The 18,922-nt window shown below is 43.6% G+C and overlaps 1 pseudogene; it reads left to right on the plus strand.

The window, feature by feature from the left end:
* Nucleotides 1–2,574: 2,574 nt before the first annotated feature.
* On the plus strand, nucleotides 2,575–11,883 carry LOC127633932 (probable phosphatase phospho1; annotated as a pseudogene).
* The last annotated feature ends 7,039 nt before the right edge of the window (nucleotides 11,884–18,922 follow it).

Raw genomic sequence — 18,922 nt, forward strand, 5'->3', positions numbered from 1 at the left:
ATACCAGCATTTATCCTCCTTTAAATTGCATGCACCCCAGTTTGTTCATTCTCTCTCACACACACACTGAAATTCACGGAGTGAGCAGCACCGCGGTTTATGTCCGACTCAGGCTGGTGTTTTCAAATTATACCACCTGTTTCGTCAGTTCTTCTGTGTGCCTGCTCATTTCCACCCCCACGTGGTATTAGCTCCATCACCTGGATCTGATCCAGCCATCTTTCTTTCCCTCCACATTCAAATAACCGTTGGCTCTGCCCTTTACGATCTAATCCTTTATTTTGAAACTAGTTTCCATTTTGAATTCGGTTTGCCATTTTGAACCTAGTTCTCAATGTTGAAACCGACCCTCCATTTTGAAACTAGTTCTGTCGAAGTTTAATCCACCATTTTGTTTTTTTGTTACCGAATCTAGACAATACACCCACACACATACATACACTAGCATATAGCTGCACTATTTAGTTAGGATTTCCATGTCATGTTTTTGGGTTATATTCATATAGTATTGGCGGTGTTCAGTGCTGTTTGATTATAATAAATCTTGTTATATTATAATACTGGAAGTACTCCTAGTTGTTTGAATATTGTGTTGAAGCCAGCCTCTGCCATGTCAAGAACTCCCCTATTACTTCAGTATTGTTAAATTGTTGTTGTTAGAAGCCAACTGTAACCAGATTACTGTTGGATTCGTACAGCAATAATTTGACTAGTTTCTTCCCTTTTTGATTATTTTGATTATTAATCAAAATACTCAACCTTCAGGGTAGATTTGTATGAGACTTGATCAGTCACTTACTATCCTTTTTCTCTTGTCAAAGAATGGTGCCCCGAGGATAGAATTTGATTAATTAAATTGTATTATTTAATTGAATTAATAATTAATATTTGATAATTATTAATTATTAGTAATTTCTGATAGTTCTGATAGCACCCTACAGGAGGCTACTGCCATTGATGGCAAGCATGTGTTGGTCCAGTCGGACAACACAGCGACAGTAGCAGCGCCGGCGGTATGGGGGGGCATTAGGGGCAATGCCCCCAAATGTCTTTATGCCCCCCAATTGAATTATGATATAATTTACAAAAAATATCAGTTTAATTTAATTCACATTTCAGTGAGAAATAATAAAAATATATGTCTACAAACTGCTCATTATCTGAAAATATAATAAAGCCAACATAAAACCAGTGTGGTGCTGTGAGGAACCCCCTGCCGCCCCCAATCACGCACGTTAAATCGTTAATACATGAATGAAATGATTTTCAGTTGGCGCTGCATTCAAAACTCTCCAAAAATGGACATTAGGAAATGGTTCAAAACCACAGTTTCTCCTTCAAGTTCCACGCCGATTAACAATTCTGCTGACCCCATACAGCAAGACAACGACAGCCCGGCTAACATTTGTGACTCCGTGGCCGGCGTGGCCGCTAACATCGTAGCTTCCCAAGCTAGCACACATTATGGATTTAGTAGGAGTGGAGATAGTGGAGTCGGAGTTCTGCGTCGCACGTCGATTTCTCCAGTCCCAAATGGAAGACGACTCAGAGGAGAAATGGACAGTTCAGAGACTGTTGTCCAAACATTACAAAACGCTTAAGGCGATGCCCACTGTGTTGACGGCACTCCAACTGGCTTTGGTATTTGGTGCTTCTACCGCGACCTGCAAAAATTTGTTCTCCACGCTCAAAAATGTGTTTTCAGAACACAGAAGCAGCATGCTTCACACAAGAAAGGCCAGACTAGTTCAACTTGCATTCGAGAAGGACTTGACAAAAAAGTGTTGTGGTACATGGAAGGACGCTGTTCTCAGGAAGTTCCAATCAGCTCACAAGTGGCGTCTTCAGCTTTTCTAACTGTAAGTTAAATTTAAAGTTTCATGCTGACCGGTTGTTAGTGTATTTATCTAACTGGCATTATGTACTGTCAAAGTTCAATATATTGTGTTGTCACGTTATGTTGTTGTGATGAGACTAATAGTTTAGTAGGCCTATTTAGTTCAGTTTTTTTACGCTGTCCGTTGTCCTGAAATGTCACTCCCGCCGTGGAGAACTACTGTCCTGTCAGTGTGTATGACACTATGTGTATGTTCGTTAGCTATAATAAAGCTGTGGTCAGAGTCGGTCTTGCAATTTTTTTTATAAGCCTATTTAACCCTTATTTAATCAAATTTCTTAAGAGTTGCACGTCTTGCAATAATGTGTAATGGTTTATGTGTTAATTGTATGGGTTGCATCACTTCATGGTAATAGCTAACAGAAAAGGCAGTAGCAATAATAAATATAGGATATCTGATATCCGAAAAAAGTCCCCATACCTAGTGCCCACCCATTGAAAATAAATGCCCCCTGCTGAGCGCAGCCTGGAGCCGGCTCTGCAAATCTTACTCTGTACATGCAAATCATTTAGGCACTATTTTACCTTCACATACTCCTTTCCTTGAATGACTCAGATTCCATTCAGCTCATATTCAGACGCGTCACTGAAACGCTCCCTTGACGTCATCGCTTTGTCGCATGGAATCGAGTTGATATCGAGCTCGGGTGAGATGCGGTTGAAGGATTGTGAGCATGAATAAAGCCGGCACAGAAATTTCAGCGAGCTTCGTATAAATGCACACCGATATTGTTCGACTATTATGTGAGTTCTGTCATTTTTAAATTCATTTTATGTCATCCGAGTGTGGTATTGGCATGTCGGACAATGAACAACATGAAACAGATCCGAGAAATTAAGAGATAGCCATCATTATCGTGGCTTTTATTTCTTGCACTCGCGTATAAATAATTCCATAAGAGACGCTCTTGTTTATCTGTATGAGATCTATATTTTGTCAGCAGGAAACCAGTAAGTATGCGATACAACCAACCTTGTTGATGGACTACAGTTACGGCATCATATTTATTGAATAAAGCCCCAAAATAGGAATTTAACGCCATATGACACGGAAGGTCAAATCGTGTGACGTGTAGCCTACCACAACGCGTTTCAACGCCTTTAATGAAATATTCAGAGTACACAAAATGCTATGCCTTGTAAATATCACATATGCCTGGCGTACTGAACACCACATGTAAATAAAATATATAAAAATACCATATTTGAAATATGTATTTAAAAAAATAACAAATATAGTTTGAAAATGTATTACAGTAGGCAATATGGCGGGCTAGTTGTTTACTCCAGTGTATATTTTCTTATAACGATACACACATTAGCATCTTAATTTTGGTAGCGTCTTAAATAAATACCAATATTGAACATTTTCAGCCGTTCTCTTCACGAGAGGTTCTCTCGTATTAAGTAAGCTAGCTTACGCTCACGGGAAAGATTCATCTTTTCTGAGATATTGAAGCCAAAAATTATCCTTAATTTTTGTATCCATTGTCAACGCAGTCGCGACGGCTGCAGACCTTGAGCGGGCTAGCTAGCGAGCTCATAGGTTGCTCTGCGGCAACTGCTGCAGCCTATAGACGAGCTTGGCGAACTTCGCATCCAATGAGAAGCGTCCGGCGCTCACTGCATCAAAGCCCGCCAAAAGGGCGTGACTAGAGTGCATATAAGCGTGGTTCAGTAGGCTGGAACCCTGATTTTCATCTCTTCAGCGAAGCTCTCCGCATCGCTGACCTGGAAGCCGCGTCGCCGTTTGAGGGCATCTAGCAAGCGTGGACAGGCTAGAAGAAGCCGGCCGTCTCAGCCACCTTCAGCCATCCTGCGAGCTCGCCATCCGGCGGCGTATCCTTTTATTAAGCAAGCTAGTTCTCAAGAACTATTCACAAAAAGTACTGGCGTCTTTTTCAAGATGCCTCGCTCCACTTACGCCTCATGTCGCCCTTCTCAGCACAGGAGACCGCCACATCATCTGCGCTCTCTGCCTGGGACTGGGGCACGCAGAGCTCGCCCTCACTGAGGCGGATCGCGATTTCTGCGAGGAGCTACCGATGTCGACCCTGCGGGCTCGACTTCGAGCGATCAAAGCAGAAACCGCCCAGCGCCCTACCCTCAGCCAGCGCAGGAAGAAGCGCCCGCTCACAAAGGCTGCGGAAGCTGTGGTTGAGGCGACTGCCTCGCCGGAGCCTCTCCCTCGAGCATCGCTTTCACCCTCCCGCCCCGGGCCGCGCAGTTGCCGCCGGCGCACTGCTGCCATCTCGGATGACGGCGGAGGATAAGGGCTGCTGTTCCATCATGGCTCGGACAGCGAGGTGGACAGGCTCCCAAGCCTCCTCCTCAGCCCAGGAATCCAGCAGGACCGCGCCCGAGTCGAAGGGGTTAGCTGCGCCTCCTCACACAGGCCGTCGACCGCCTCGGGCTCAGTGGTCACCGCCCCTGAGCAGGCACCCAACAGACTCGGCGGCTGCTTTCTTCAAAGCCATCGCCGCTCTACACCAGCGGCCGGGCGCTCCCTTCCTGCGGAATTACATACGGAGCTTGCAAAGTCGTGGAGCGCTCCGTTTTCAGCCAGGACCCGTTCACGCGTCTCCACCTCTCTGCGTCGGTGGGCGGCGCCACTGAAGAGGCTACTCCTCCATCCCCGGTCGAGGACTTCGGTAGCAGCACACCTTTGTCCGCCCTCCGCGAGATGGCGTTCCAAGCCTGTGCTCCCGTCTAAGGCCTGCAGAGCGACTTCGCCTATGTTGGCGCGCCTATTCCGCCGCCCGGCCAAGCGCATCTGCTCTGCACTCAATGGCCGTTTTACAGATCCTACAAGCAGACCTTCTTCGGAGTGGGATGAGAAAGGCAGGCACCCAGAGGCTGTTACTGATCTGCAGCGCGACAGACCTCGCCCTCGGCTACCAAAGCTGCAGCCCAAGCTCTAGGGAAGTGCATGGCCTCGCTGACTGTGACCGAGAGACACTTATGGCTAACACTAGCCGACATGGGAGAAGCAGAGCTCCACGTTCCTCAACGCACCGCTCTCTCCAACCGGTCTCTTCGGCTCCGCGGTGAGTGGCATTGTTGACCGCTTCTCAGAAGTCCAGAAAGCCACCCAAGCCATGAACCTCTTCCTGCCGCGTCGCTAAGCTCCTCTGCAGGCCGCTCACGTGATCAGCCTCCTGCACGAGCCTCTTCACGGCGCCCAGTTCAACAATCTCCAGACTTCTCAGCGTCGACAGGGCGGCCGCCCTCGTCAGCGCTCAGACAGCCGCCGCAGACCGCCTCCCCGCGGGCCTCGATCTAAGGTAGCGCTGAAACCGAGCAGCGAAGTCTTCCTAACTGTGTTGAACAAGCGGCGGCTCAGTCCGCCGCGGCGGACCACTGTCAAAGCTTTACCCCTGTCAGTCCCCTTCTCTCAGGCTACTACAGTGGTGAATTTAGCAGCCAACAAGCCGGTGACACTGCCCGCTTGCCTGCACTCAAGCGCCGTTTTCACGGCGACCCAAATAAATCTTGTAAGAGCAAACATGTCTTATGTGTAGAAAAAGTGCCCACAACCCAGTGTTAGCCCCTACACACAAGCATAACACATCCGTGCCCCTATCAGACGCAGCTCTCATAAAGCGATTCACGAACAGCTCGGCGTCAGAGTCAATGAAGAGCCCACAAATGCGTCTTGGCGCCCATTCTCTGCCCGCTCTGTCACACGACCAGCCCTATGTGTAGAAAATGTGCCCACAATCCAGTGTTCACTTCTGCACACAAGCACTGCATGTCTCGTGTCCCCACCAGAGCACGCTCACATAAAGCGATTCTGAACAGCTCGGCGCTAGAGTCAATAAATACGCCCGCAAATGCGTCGCTGCGCCCATTCTCTGCCGGCTCTGTTACACGGCCAGCAACCATTCCTCTGTGTGTAAGTCCGTGCCCATGACTATGCTTAGCATCACGTAACAGATGTGACTCTTTCCCCATTCATTCCAATCGGAAGTCACTCACAAAACAGCCTGTTCATGCTGTCTGCGAGCAATCATGCATGAACACACTAAGCAGCGCTCACACATTTTGTTCAGCTCTGTGTGCGGCAATCAGAGCGAATTGGCCATTCACCCTCTAGCGTTACGCTTCAAAGCGTGGGAAGCTATTCAGGGATATCCAAGTGGGTGTTAAGCACAATACAACAGGGCTATTTGCTACAGTTCGATCGCCGCCCCCTCGCTTCAGAGCTGGCTCGAAACCACTGTGAACACGGAAGCAGCATGCATGCTTCGTTCAGAAATAACAAGCCTTCTGTGCAAAGGGCCATAGAAAAAGTGCCACCCTCTCTGAGCGAGTCGGGGCTTTACAGCCGTTATTTTCTTGTTCCCAAGAAGACGGCGGCCTCAGACCCATATTAGATCTCAGGGTTTTGAACAAGGTGCTTGCAAAAGACCGTTCAAAATGCTTACAATCAGGAAACTCCTCGCGCATATGTGCCAGGGGACTGGTTTATTTCTCTCGATCTGAAAGATGCATACTTTCAGATTCAGATAAATCCCGTCACAGGCCATTCTTGAGATTCAGCCGGCGGCCAGGTTTATCAATACACCGTCCTTCCGTTCGGCCTGTCCTTAGCACCCGTACTTTCCGCGAAGTGCATGGATGCGGCGCTTCGCACCCCTCGTGAGTCAGGGTTTCGCGAATTCTGAACTATTTGGACGACTGGCTGATTATGGCTCAGTCACATATGGAGCTTCTGTCTCACAGAATCAGTTCTCCTCAGCCATCTGAACAGTTTGGGTCTTGCAGTCAATTGGACCAAGAGCTCACTACAGCCCAGTCAGACCATTTCCTTCCTGGGAATAGAACTAGACTCCGTGGCAATGGCGGCTCAGCTTATCTACACAGCGCCGCGCCGTGTTCAGCGACTAGCCGCATCTTTTCAGATGAACAGCCTCACGCCTCTGAAGAAATTCCAGAGAGTGCTAGGTTACATGGCCTCAGCCGCAGCAGTACTTCAGCTGGGTTTACTGCACATCGCCCGCTTCAGCATTGGCTAAACACCCGGCGTCTCGCCGGGCTTGGGCCTGAGCGCCAGCCCATCAAGGTGACTCAGACCTGCATATCAGCTCTGCAGCCCTGGACAGTGGCCGAATGGTATCAGCGGGGAGTGACAATGGGAGCTGTATCTCGCCGAAAAGTCATCTCGACAGGCAGCGTCCAACACGGGTTGGGGCGCGGTCTGCGAGAGCTCTCGGTTTTCGGCCTATGGTCAGTTCAGGAAAAGCTCCTTCACATAAATTGTCTGGAAATGATAGCGGTCGAGTGCGGCGCTCGTCGTTTCTCCCGGTCATTCAGGGTCACCGCGTCCTGGTCGTTCGGACAACAGATCTGTGGTATCCTACCTAAACCGTCAGGGCGGTGTCAGATCCAGGAACCTCTTCCATCTGACAAAGCGCATACTGAGTTGGTCCCAGTGCCACCTGCGCTCGCTGAGGCGGCGCTGCGTGCCAGGCCACCTGAGCGGCGGCCCGGACAGACTGTCCAGAGACAATATTCCCCCAGGGGAATGGTCCCTGCAGCTCAAACAGTCCAGGCGTTATGGCACCTATTCGGCAGAGCAGAGATGAGACCTCTTTGCGTCCAAAGAGAACTCTCACTGCCCAGTATTTTTCTCGGCGAGGGCAGCTGGCCCAGGACTGGCCCAGGCGCCCGCTTACGCCTTCCCTCCGTCTCGCTATTGCCACAGGTAATGCAGAGGATCAGGAAGCAGCGTCACTCGGTGCTCCTCATAGCCCGCGTTGGGAGAATCAGACATGGTTCCGGAGCTTACGCAGCTGTCACTGACAGCGCCGTGGCCCATCCCAGTGAGAGCAGATCTCCTCTCTCAAGCTCGCGGCACAATCTGGCATCCCCACCCAGAGCTGGGGCTGCATGCGTGGGTGATCAGCGACTACCCGTCGCTCTGCCAGAAGGAGTAATAAACACCATCATACATGCTAGAGCCCTTCCACGAGAAGACTCTATGCGTCAAAATGGTCTGTGTTCTCAAAATGGTGCACCGACAGAGACCTGGACCCACGGACATGTGGGGTGTACGTCGCTGCTTCGTATTTCTATAAGAGCTGCTGGATGAGGGCAGATCCCCATCCACGCTCAAAGTGTATGTGGCGGCCGTTGCGGCGTTAGCTGAACCCCTGCACGGCCAGTCATGGGGTAAAAACGAGCTGGTCATCCGGCTTCCTCAGGGAGCTAGAAGGATGAACCCCGAGCCCCCATCGGTTCCTATCTGGGATCTTTCTATAGTTCTCGAAACTATGAAAGCCCCCCTTCGAACCACTTCAATCCGTGGATTTGAAATACCTTTCACTCAAAACCGTTTTTCTGACTGCCCTGTCATCAGTCAAGCGTGTGGGAGACCTTCACGGCTGTCTGTCAGCGCTGCGTGTCTTGAGTTTGGACCAAGTGACTCCAAGGTCATTTTAAAGCCTAGACACGGCTATGTTCCCAAGGTGATCGGTACTCCTTTCAGAGCACAGGTCATTTCCCTATCGGCGCTGCCAGCACCGGATAGCGAACGGCGCCAATCTCCTTTGCCCGGTCAGAGCACTGAGATTGTATACTGCACGCTCGCTGCTTTCAGGCGCTCGAGCAGCTTTTCGTTTCGTTGGGGCGCACCAAAGGTCTGCCGCCTCGAAACAGACACTATCTAGATGGATAGTGGGCGCTATTGCTGCTGCATACGCGTCAAAAGACCTGCCATGCCCGTTGGGCATTAGGGCTCACTCCACTAGAGGCATGGCATCCTCGTGGGCATGGTCCAGCGGAATTTCCATTCACGACATATGTGTGGCAGCGGGATGGACTTCCCCTCCACCTTTGTCAGATTTTACAATATGGAAGTGCCCGCTCTGCAGGCAAAACTACTAGCGGTTTAATACGCTACAGCTCCCCTGGTGAGCTGCACTGATGGGACACATTCCACACAGACCGGCACGCCGCTCTGTCGATTCCGATCCTACTATGTGCTTATGTATTACACAATCAATGACCCGCATTCTTGCCGGCCAAATATTATTTCCCCACTCATAAGGGCTCCCCGGGTCCCCCTTAATTCCCTGGGGCTTATACAGTGGATGCTTGGCGCGCGGCGTTGACAATGGGTTCCGTAGCGTAAGCTAGCTTGCATATCTGAGAGAACCTCTCGTAAGAGAACGTGTCGGTTACCTAACGTAACCTCGGTTCTCTCTAGATGAGGAGCGAGTATTGCGTAACCGGCGTGCTTTCAGCGCCACGGCGACTTTTCAGCTTCAGTCAATGAAAACCAGGGTTCCAGCCTCACGAACTACGCTTATATGCACTCTAGTCACGCCCTTTTGGCGGGCTTTGATGCAGTGGCGCGGACGCCTCTCATTGGATCGCGAGTTAAGCCCAAGCTCGTCTATAGGCTGCAGCAGTTGCCGCAGAGCAACCTATGAGCTCGCTAGCTAGCCCGCTCAAGGTCTGCAGCTGCCGCACTGCGTTGACAATGGATACAAAAATTAAGGATAATTTTTTGGCTTCAATATCTCAGAAAAGATGAATCTTTCCCGTAGCGTAAGCTAGCTTACGCAATACTCGTTCCCTCATCTAGAGAGAACCGAGGTTACGTTAGGTAACCGATACGTTTTTGCCCAGAAAAAATAAATTATTTTAATTCATGTTGACTAGCAGTCTAGCTGCTAGTCAACATGTTGTCACACTTCATAGGTAACATGTTGTCACACTTCATAGGTAACATGTTGTCACACTTCATAGGTAACGTTGTCACAATGGGAACCTGCTGGGGGTTTTTTTAACACTAATTTGAGAATACCTTTGTTTGCTATATGGAAAACAATCTAAAGGGGAAAAAGACATTATCCACAACATATCTATATTTAAAATGTATTTACAAGTTGTTTTCAGCAACAATTAATCAGTAATCCAGTTATGAAATGAAAAAAAAAAAAACTATTTTAATTAATCAGCCAAACTGGAAAGGCACGGTAACATACATTTCTAATCTGAATCAGAATCGGCTAATATTAATAAATGAAATTTATAAAACTAAGCACGTGGCATTGTTGTGGTTTATGTCCGACTATGCCACAACTTGGCCCAACTTAACATTTTTTTTTTTAAATCTCCTCTTGTCCGGAAAGGCTAACTCTTGACTGAGGTCACATCCACACTAAAATGTTATGGATTGAAAACATGTTAATTTTGCTTTGTTTACACCTCTCATCCAAACACAGTTTTGCTCCACTGAAAACACTCTAGTAATGCATACTTTGGAAGAAAAAAAAAGACATTAGAAAAAGGAAAACCTCGATTTACAAATACATGCATAATGTTTTCTAAAAGTCTGAGACACAAACTTGAAAAATACACAGAAATAGTGAAAACAGAAAAATATTTTTATTTATTTATTATGCTCTATTTCTAGGTCACTAATCAAATAATACAGTTTGTAACCTTTGTGCAAAATTTGTGAATTTTGTCCGTGCAAGCTCGAGTGCATGCTGTCATGAATCCAAAAGGGGGACTAAAACCAGATAATAAGGCATTCTCAAATACATAGGAGATAGCAGGGATAATTGTAAAACTTATTTTTGCTAAATAATTTTCACAGAAGGTTTAGCCTAAAGTTCTGAAATTTTGCCTTGAATGTCTTTGACATGTCAGCAGTCATTAACTGTCATTTTATAACATAACTGAGTCAGACAAAATTAGAAGTTCACGATGGCAGACACAGTACATCCATAACCCCCATGCTGTATAATCATAATGATGTAATCAATGTTTGTAACAGTTAACGAAAGAGCTGAATAATGTGAACCTTCATATTATACTTATGTTAGTCAATGCACAACACATCCTCGAACACTAGACATATTCTCACATAATGAAGGTTGGGCGTTAATAGTGGCATAAGACACAGCAAGTTACATAAATAAGTTAACATGGAAAATACATAACCTTAAAACCCCAAAGAAAAATTCCTCATTCACACTTTAATATTAACTCGAACAGAAAATCCCAGAATAGTCAAATATATACTTTCATATTCTTGTTCTATTCCTCACACTAGATAAAGGCAAACAACCTGACCCTTCAGCTCTGTGAATATGGCTGCTCCTGTCTCCTCCTGTCCTCCCTACCTTGGTCGACGCTTCCTCATGCTGTTTGACTTTGATGAGACCATTATTAATTTTAGTAGTGATGATGCAGTGATCCATGCTGCTCCAGGTGGAACCATTCCAGACCACCTAAAGGAATCTTTTTGCCCTGGTCATTACAATGAGAACATGCAGCGTGTCTTGGCATACATGGCTGAGCAGGGCGTGTGTGAGGATGCAATACGCTCTGCCATAGAAGTCATTCCTGCTACACCAGGCATAACGGCGCTCTTCACATTCTTGCTTTCGCATATGCAGGACTTTGAGTGTGCTGTTATTTCTGATGCCAATATGTACTTCATTGAGACGTGGCTTCAGAAGGCTGGTGTACATCAGCTATTTTCGGAAATATTCACCAACCCTGCCAGTTTCGATAAGGATGGGGCGCCTGGTGCTGCAGCCCCACCACTCTCACAGGTGCCTGCAGTGCCCAAACAACATGTGCAAACAGGTGATCCTGCGAGATTACCTGGCACGAAGGGTGAGACAGAGGGGCCCGGCCCTTCCAGCGTGTGTTCTACATTGGAGACGGGGCCAATGATATCTGCCCGACTCTGGCTCTGGGTGAGAGGGACATGGTTTTCCCGAGGAGAAACTTCCCAATGCACAGCATCATCCAGAAAATGAAAAAAGAACAACCTGGGATGTTAAAGCCAGCTGTCGTGCCCTGGACGAGTGGAGAATATGTTGTTGACTTCCTCAAGAAAGCAGTTGAAGAAAGATGAGTGAAAACAGAAACATATTCATGGAAGAGAGAATGAAATAAATAATAAAACAAGTTGTTGATTGGGTAAAAGAGTGCAAGTTCTCATGAGAGAGCAGGGCTAGTTGTCACACTTTTTACTCCAGTGAATATTTTCAATTTTTAAAGTCAGTTTCTGTGTTGAACATTTTCACACTTAGTGTCCAGTAAAAAATATACAGTTCATTTAACACAGGTATTCCCTATAGCCAGTGTTGGGGAAGTTACTTTAAAAAAGGAATTAATTTCTAACTACTATGTAATTAGATTACTGTACTAATTATTCTGTCTGAAAAGTAATTACAAATTACTAATTACTTTCTAAAACCCTTATCAACCTCGACTAGATGAGAAATACAAAGATAGACATGAAATTGTTCTTTTAATTCTTTCAAATAAATCAAAGTAAATTACTTTACTACCCTTTACCTTTTTCAATGAGAAAGTAATTTTATTACAGTAATGAATTACTCAGTAATGAATTACACCCAACACTACCTATAGCACAGTGTCATGATAGCGTATTGTCACACTAAATGGGAAAAGTTCTGCCATTAAACAGCCTATTATAGACTTTTTAGCCAAATTTAAACAGTAAAACAATCATAAAACTCAAATCATCCCATGAAACAGCAAAAAAATTGAAAGTTAACATACATAGATTTCACTACCATTGTCACACTAACAAAAACTGTAATTAATAAAGTGTAATTAATCATTTATAACATTTCCAACATCAACAACAACTTGCCTTAACCTAACATTTATGCCCTGAGAACACCTTCAACCTTTCAGTTAAAATCCACCTTAGTTGACTTATCTTAATGTATACTGGTGTGGTTTTATAATGTTCTCATGTTGACCTAACAGCTATTACAAAAATATGATTATATTGTCAATTAAGAAGGACAGAATTCATACACACAAAAAAATCATGCTAATTTTAGAGGGATTTGAAATTGTTTATGCAACCAACATACAAACCACTGCTAGAGAAAACAAGCATTTTTTGACTTGACTCAAAACATTATAGTTAATGAGACGTAGCCCATTTGACAACTTGCCCTGCTCTTCCCAGTAATGTACAAATACCAAATCAGGTAATCACATGATGTGGATGATTTTATGGTGTTGTTCTCATATAGTGACCATAATCTGTCTGTAAGGAGCACACAAGCACTTTCTACTAGTGACAATTAACGAACAATCCTTCTACATACTGTCTCTAAGCCATATACCTTTCCACCTCAAACATGAAAATCATGTCTTAATGTCTTTAAGACCCCAGTGAGTAAGCTAAAGATGACAGTGGCAAGGACAAATCTCCAAAAGATGGTAGTTAGTGGAGAGAGAAAACCTTGAGAAGAACCAGACTCCTCGGCTAGGGAGCCTATCCTCCTCTGGCTTTACAATAAATTAGCATATACTATATTTATTGTATATACCGTATACTCTATACTATGTATAATGATAGTCATGTGTTCATTGAATAGATTAAGTGATATCATTTTCCAATATGATAGTAAGGCAATGTTTGAAATGGTAATAATAATGATGATTAAATTGTAAGGATAATGATTAGGAGTCTTTGAAGTCTATCCAAAATTGACTGCAGCTGCGTAGGATGGTGCAGTGTCCTTTGCTGCCTGGCTGATATAGGCCTAAGTTGACAGTAGTTTATTGTCTATGTATTCCAGGCCATTTTAAGAAACTGGAGAAATGCAGGCAGTGTTAGTGAAGTGTCAGTTGAAGAATTGTTTCATTTCTGTGAAAGAAAAGAGAATTTTGAATGAATATGACCAACAAAATGTCAGGGTCATATTTCAAAATCAAAAGGAAAACAGAAATTATATTTGATATTTAAGGAAATTAAGTCTATTTTTAGGAACATTACACTTTTTTTGCATTGTGAGATAATTTTATGACAAATATTGACCCCCATTTATCATTACTGTAATGCAAAAAAGAATTTAAAAAATTATTAATGTAGTAATATGTCTGGATGTTTCACTTTTGAGTTTGTTTGTAATTCTTGTTATCATTCAGTGATGACTCTCATTATGAAATCATTATGAGATCTCTCATGAAAATTATTCAGACTCAATTAATATTTATTAAAATATAAATAATTAGAAGGCAGAACAGCAAATGATATCATGACATAAATAATGGTATTTAAATAATATATCTTTGTTTTTCCGTTTTAGTAAGGAGAATGAGATTTTGTCGCAGTATGGTAATAAATACAGTATTTTGCACTTGTCACAATGCAAATTTCTCTGAAAATAGGTCTTCATTGTTTTTATGTAGAATCTGTAAATACACAGCTTTTCTGAGATTCACCTGAACACATTTGATCACATGTGCTACAGTATTATGCAAATTTTTTATAAATCTTTTAATGATAGGAACTTTTCTTTTTTTTTTTTTTTTTATGATTTCTCTTCTGTGTTATGGATATCATGCATTAAGGATTTTTAATGAGATGGTATGGATACTGGAAGACATCACTATAGCCATTATGACAATGAGCAATCACAAAACATATATCTAAGATGAAACAATACACAGATGCAATTTGTGATGAAATATGTGTCAGTATCATGTAGTCTGGGCTGGCCAGTGACTAGTGCAGCAACACTGTAAAGACTCATAAGAATGTAGTGTATACATCATAATTTAAAAATCCACTGACCAAACAACCTCAATGTCAGTGTTAACCAAAGTACACAAAAGCCTGTAAAACATTTATTAATGTGAAGCTCTCAAGTCAAGTCACAAGTGTGCAAAATGTAAATAGTGTAAAAAAAAAAAACATGAAATGAAAATTGTAGTAATCTATTTTAGTCCATGTCTGTTGTGTGTACTCCCAAAAGTTTAAAAATGCAGCAAATATACACATTTGAAATATATCTTTCTCTTCCAAGAAAATTGACCAATAATATTAATGATGTAATCTCCTGCACAGGGGTGTACTGTATACAAATATTTATAATTTTTTTTAATTTTTGTTCCTTCCCTAATACCACCTAACAATGACTAGCAAGAGTGTGACACAAACTAAATACAATTAACTACGTTAAAAAAGCCCTTCGATATGTCCTACCCCAACTTCCTGTCACAAAGTCTCCCATTTATTTGACTACAAGTCTGCTTATACTGCCTCTGTAAACACTAATTCTGTACTTGCTGATGTTTTGTCTCTATTGTATTTGATTTCTGGTAAAAAAAAAAAAGCTGGGCCATTGTTCTATATATTCTTTGTTATGTCTTCAGAATTATAGGGCCAAAGCTATATCAGGAATTCAGGCAAACAATATTATTTGCCTTAGCTGTTACAGTGATTTCATCAGGATAAGCATGATGCACACATTCTTATAAAAAAGTATATTGGCATTACCATCTTGAATCTACATATACAGCCATGCCATTATAGTAATTATCAACTCTCAAATGAGAGAATTTGCATTGTGCTTTCTCACAAAACTTAGAGGCAATAAGTTTTGCTATAAGTACCAAGACATTGAAAGCTTAAATTGCAAAATAATAAAGTCTTAATCATTTAAATATGCATGCACTGATTTAGCATAATAATTGAATACTATCCATACTATGCATTTCATTTCACAATGTTCACGTTTTTAAACGACTTGCACTTGAAAGTTTTCTGTCATTCAGGATAAATTCTTCCCCTCCTGCATGATGATATTTATATATATTTTATTTATTTGTTTTCCTCAAAAGGGGGCAGAAAATTACTAAAACAGTTTGAATGAATGAATAAATAAATTGTCATGATTAAAATCAATCAATCAATCATGTGTCTGTAGTTTAATAATGTCCTCTTCACAGTATTGAAGCAAGTTGTTGATTTTTTTTCTTGTAGTATGTGCTATATAATTGACAAATTATTAACTTATCCTTTTTTTAAAATTTGGTCCAATTTTAAACATCATAAATCAACACTGAATTTTTCCTTATAAATAAGTGCCCAAACAGCACTGACCCTTGACTGTTTTCTACAATTTGCTCCAGTTAGACACTTTATTAAAGGTGCAGTGTGTAAGATTCAGAAACCCTTGTTATTAATGACACTTGTGGTCATTAAATGAACTGCAGCTAGCTACATGTTGCTCTTGCACACACTCCATAGGGACGCGAGCGAGCATCGACCAAAATAATGGCGTAATGTGATTCATGGCCATCATGCTGACAGATGAGGTAGCATAATTAAAATTACACAGTTATGACTGTTTTACTACATATTTTGAGACTGTATATTATATTTGACTCTCCAGTGCTGGAACGGCTTAAACAAAGTGTGGATATAGGTCTGACTATGTGAGACTCTAGTTTGAAGTAATCACTTTTCTTTGTCTGCTTTTATACAATAGCCTATGTCAGCGTTAGCTAACTAGCCAGTTTTATCAATTTTAACAAATTTGGTGGATGATGACAGTAGCTGTTTATAAAATAGATGGACATTATAAATATGTTGACACAATTCAGTATTGATGTGATTCCATCACAACTGTCATTTTGATATCGATGCACAATTGTTTTATAATAATAGATTGTATATATATTCTGTATAACCAAATTACGTTACACTAATGAATGGGTTTTTTGCATTATGAACATTGTCTAGCATTCATTTAATGTGTTATTGTCGTTTACCTAGCTGATTAATTACAGATTCACATTGTTTATGTCAGTTGCTGTGAATCAGTATACCTGACTGTAACACATTCAAACTCAGAGATGGAAGGGAGGAGACGGAGAGTAGTGATGCAGTCAAGTAAGGCTCTTTATTTATCTGCTTTCAACATTATGCGTGCACTCTTCTCTGTGCTTTTCTCAGTTTAATCAGATCAGTATAACACAAACTTTGTCAACACAAACTTCTCTGAGTCTTGAGCTTCACAATAACATAAAACTCTCAATAAGACACGCCAGTCACTGGTCACTCGGTGGCTTGGCGTTTATATAGCGCTCTCCCCATGCTCACTGGAATTAGAGACAGGTGTTAATACATAATTTAGCTCAGGTGCAAGTGCCCTTACTGCTTTCACTCTCGGACGGGTGCTCAACCATGCCCCTGCTGCCACACTGACTTTTAGTCTAAAGGGAAGAACGTTTGTTTATGGCAGTTGCTGTGAATCAGTTTACCTGTCTTTTAGTATTAAGGGAATCTCGTTGAAATTATTTGAAAGTTACTGAAGCAAAGTAGCTTGCAATTCATCAGCATTAGCAGGCAAAATCAAGTTATCTAAAATTACACACTTTGCAATTATGTAAGCTTACTTTTCCAATAAGAAGAATGCCAAATTAGGGTCGGTGTTGATCCCCAAAACTGAACGAAGGTCCCTCTAGGAATCAAATGCCCTGCCGATGTTTCTGGATATCAGCTGGATGCTCGGATATAGGAACAAGATCTGGGGAAGGAGGGAAGAGAGAGGGAGAGAGAAGAGGGCTTGCCAGCCCCCAAATATGCTGCCATATGGTCCTCAGCCAGCTGGACCACCTCATCCAGTGACACCGGGCAGTGGCACTGGACCCATTCTGCCATCCCTTTCAGTAGTCGGTTAGTGCTATAGTTCCACCAGGTCGACTAATGCCATGGCATCACGTTCAGTTGCCATCAACCACCGCTGGCAGGATGTTGCGTTTGGTGGATTCTGGTGAGGGTCTTGATCAGATCAGCAAAGGTCGAGGACTCCATGATGGTGCATCTTCCTCCAAATGCCTGGGTTTCGACACCACTGTGACAGATCACCAGTTTTCTTCTCAAGGAGGAAGCGAGGGCTGGGTAAATGTTCAAAGTAAGAATTTTCTTTGACATACTTTTCAGTTTAACACAAATGGTTTTGCGTTTCAGCAACAAATGTCACACACACAGCTATGTAGGTCTCTCATTCTCTCCGCTCCAGCGGTCTGGATTGCCCTTTTATCCCTCTCCAGCTCTCACTCTAATACAAAACAGCTATTACAGATAATTTCCCACAGGTGTCAATTTTACCGCTCTTCCTCTCCGGCAACACTCTCCACAGACGTTGCTTGGCCACATCACTACAGTCCCACATTCACCTGCGTGTGTGTATCTCTCTCCCGGCACTCCTGACTCCTCCTCTTATCTCTCTCCTGCTGATTGGGCCCAGCCACACCCTTCGTCACAATGTCCTAAACCCATGGTATTTCCATTGTCTTTTGCATTGTACTGACTGTGGTGGGTGGTGAATCCATCTATGATGAACAAAGCAAATGCATCTGCAACTTCGACCAACTAGGCTGTGAGAACGTCTGCTTCGACATATATGCTCCACTGTCTTACGCCTGCTTCTGGGTCTGTAAAATTATTGTGGTGGCCACTCCCTCATTAATGTATCTTGCTTATGCTGCAAACAAAATTGCTCAGTTGGAAGAGGACAAGAAGGATGGGAGCTCTATTCCAGAGTGTCTAAGGTATTATGTCTTAGAAGCCAACGGAAGTACCATGGGATTGAAGAAGTAGGGGATGATCACTGAAGTGAACAGCACTGAAGTAGAGAATGGAAGTGACGGGACCCTCGAGCGGCATGGAGTATCCGGTATGAGTGAGAGCGGTAAGACACATCATAACAGTTGGATGCAAATACAAAGAGATGGTCTCATGGAAGTTGGCTTCCTGGCGGGTAAGTATGCTCTCTATGGGTTTGTCATGCCATCTCGATATGAGTGCTCAGACTATCCTTGTCCTCATAGCGTTAACAGAGAAGACTGTCTTCCTACTGATCATGTTCTGTGTGACACTGCTCTGCCTTGTTCTCAACATTTGGGAAATGCTTCACCTGGTTGTGAGCACAATGCTGGAACTCCAGTGCTCGAGACATCACACCAGACCAAGATTAACATCAGCTTTGGCCACTGCCCGGTGTCCCAGGACAGCCTGCATTAGCAGCAGGAGGAAGTGGTTCTGGAAGTGGTTCTGGAAGTGGCCTCTTCTCATAGAATTCTCATAGAGTTCACAGAGCTGAGCAGCAACACCAAGATGCGTTCAAGCAGAACCAGGCCAACATTGCCCAGGAAGAGGAGCTGCATGCACAGCAAAGCAATGAGGAGAACATCTCTCAGGTCAGCGGTGGAAGT

This window comes from Xyrauchen texanus, chromosome 40 (genome assembly GCF_025860055.1).
Source record: "Xyrauchen texanus isolate HMW12.3.18 chromosome 40, RBS_HiC_50CHRs, whole genome shotgun sequence".
Classification (NCBI taxonomy): domain Eukaryota; kingdom Metazoa; phylum Chordata; class Actinopteri; order Cypriniformes; family Catostomidae; genus Xyrauchen; species Xyrauchen texanus.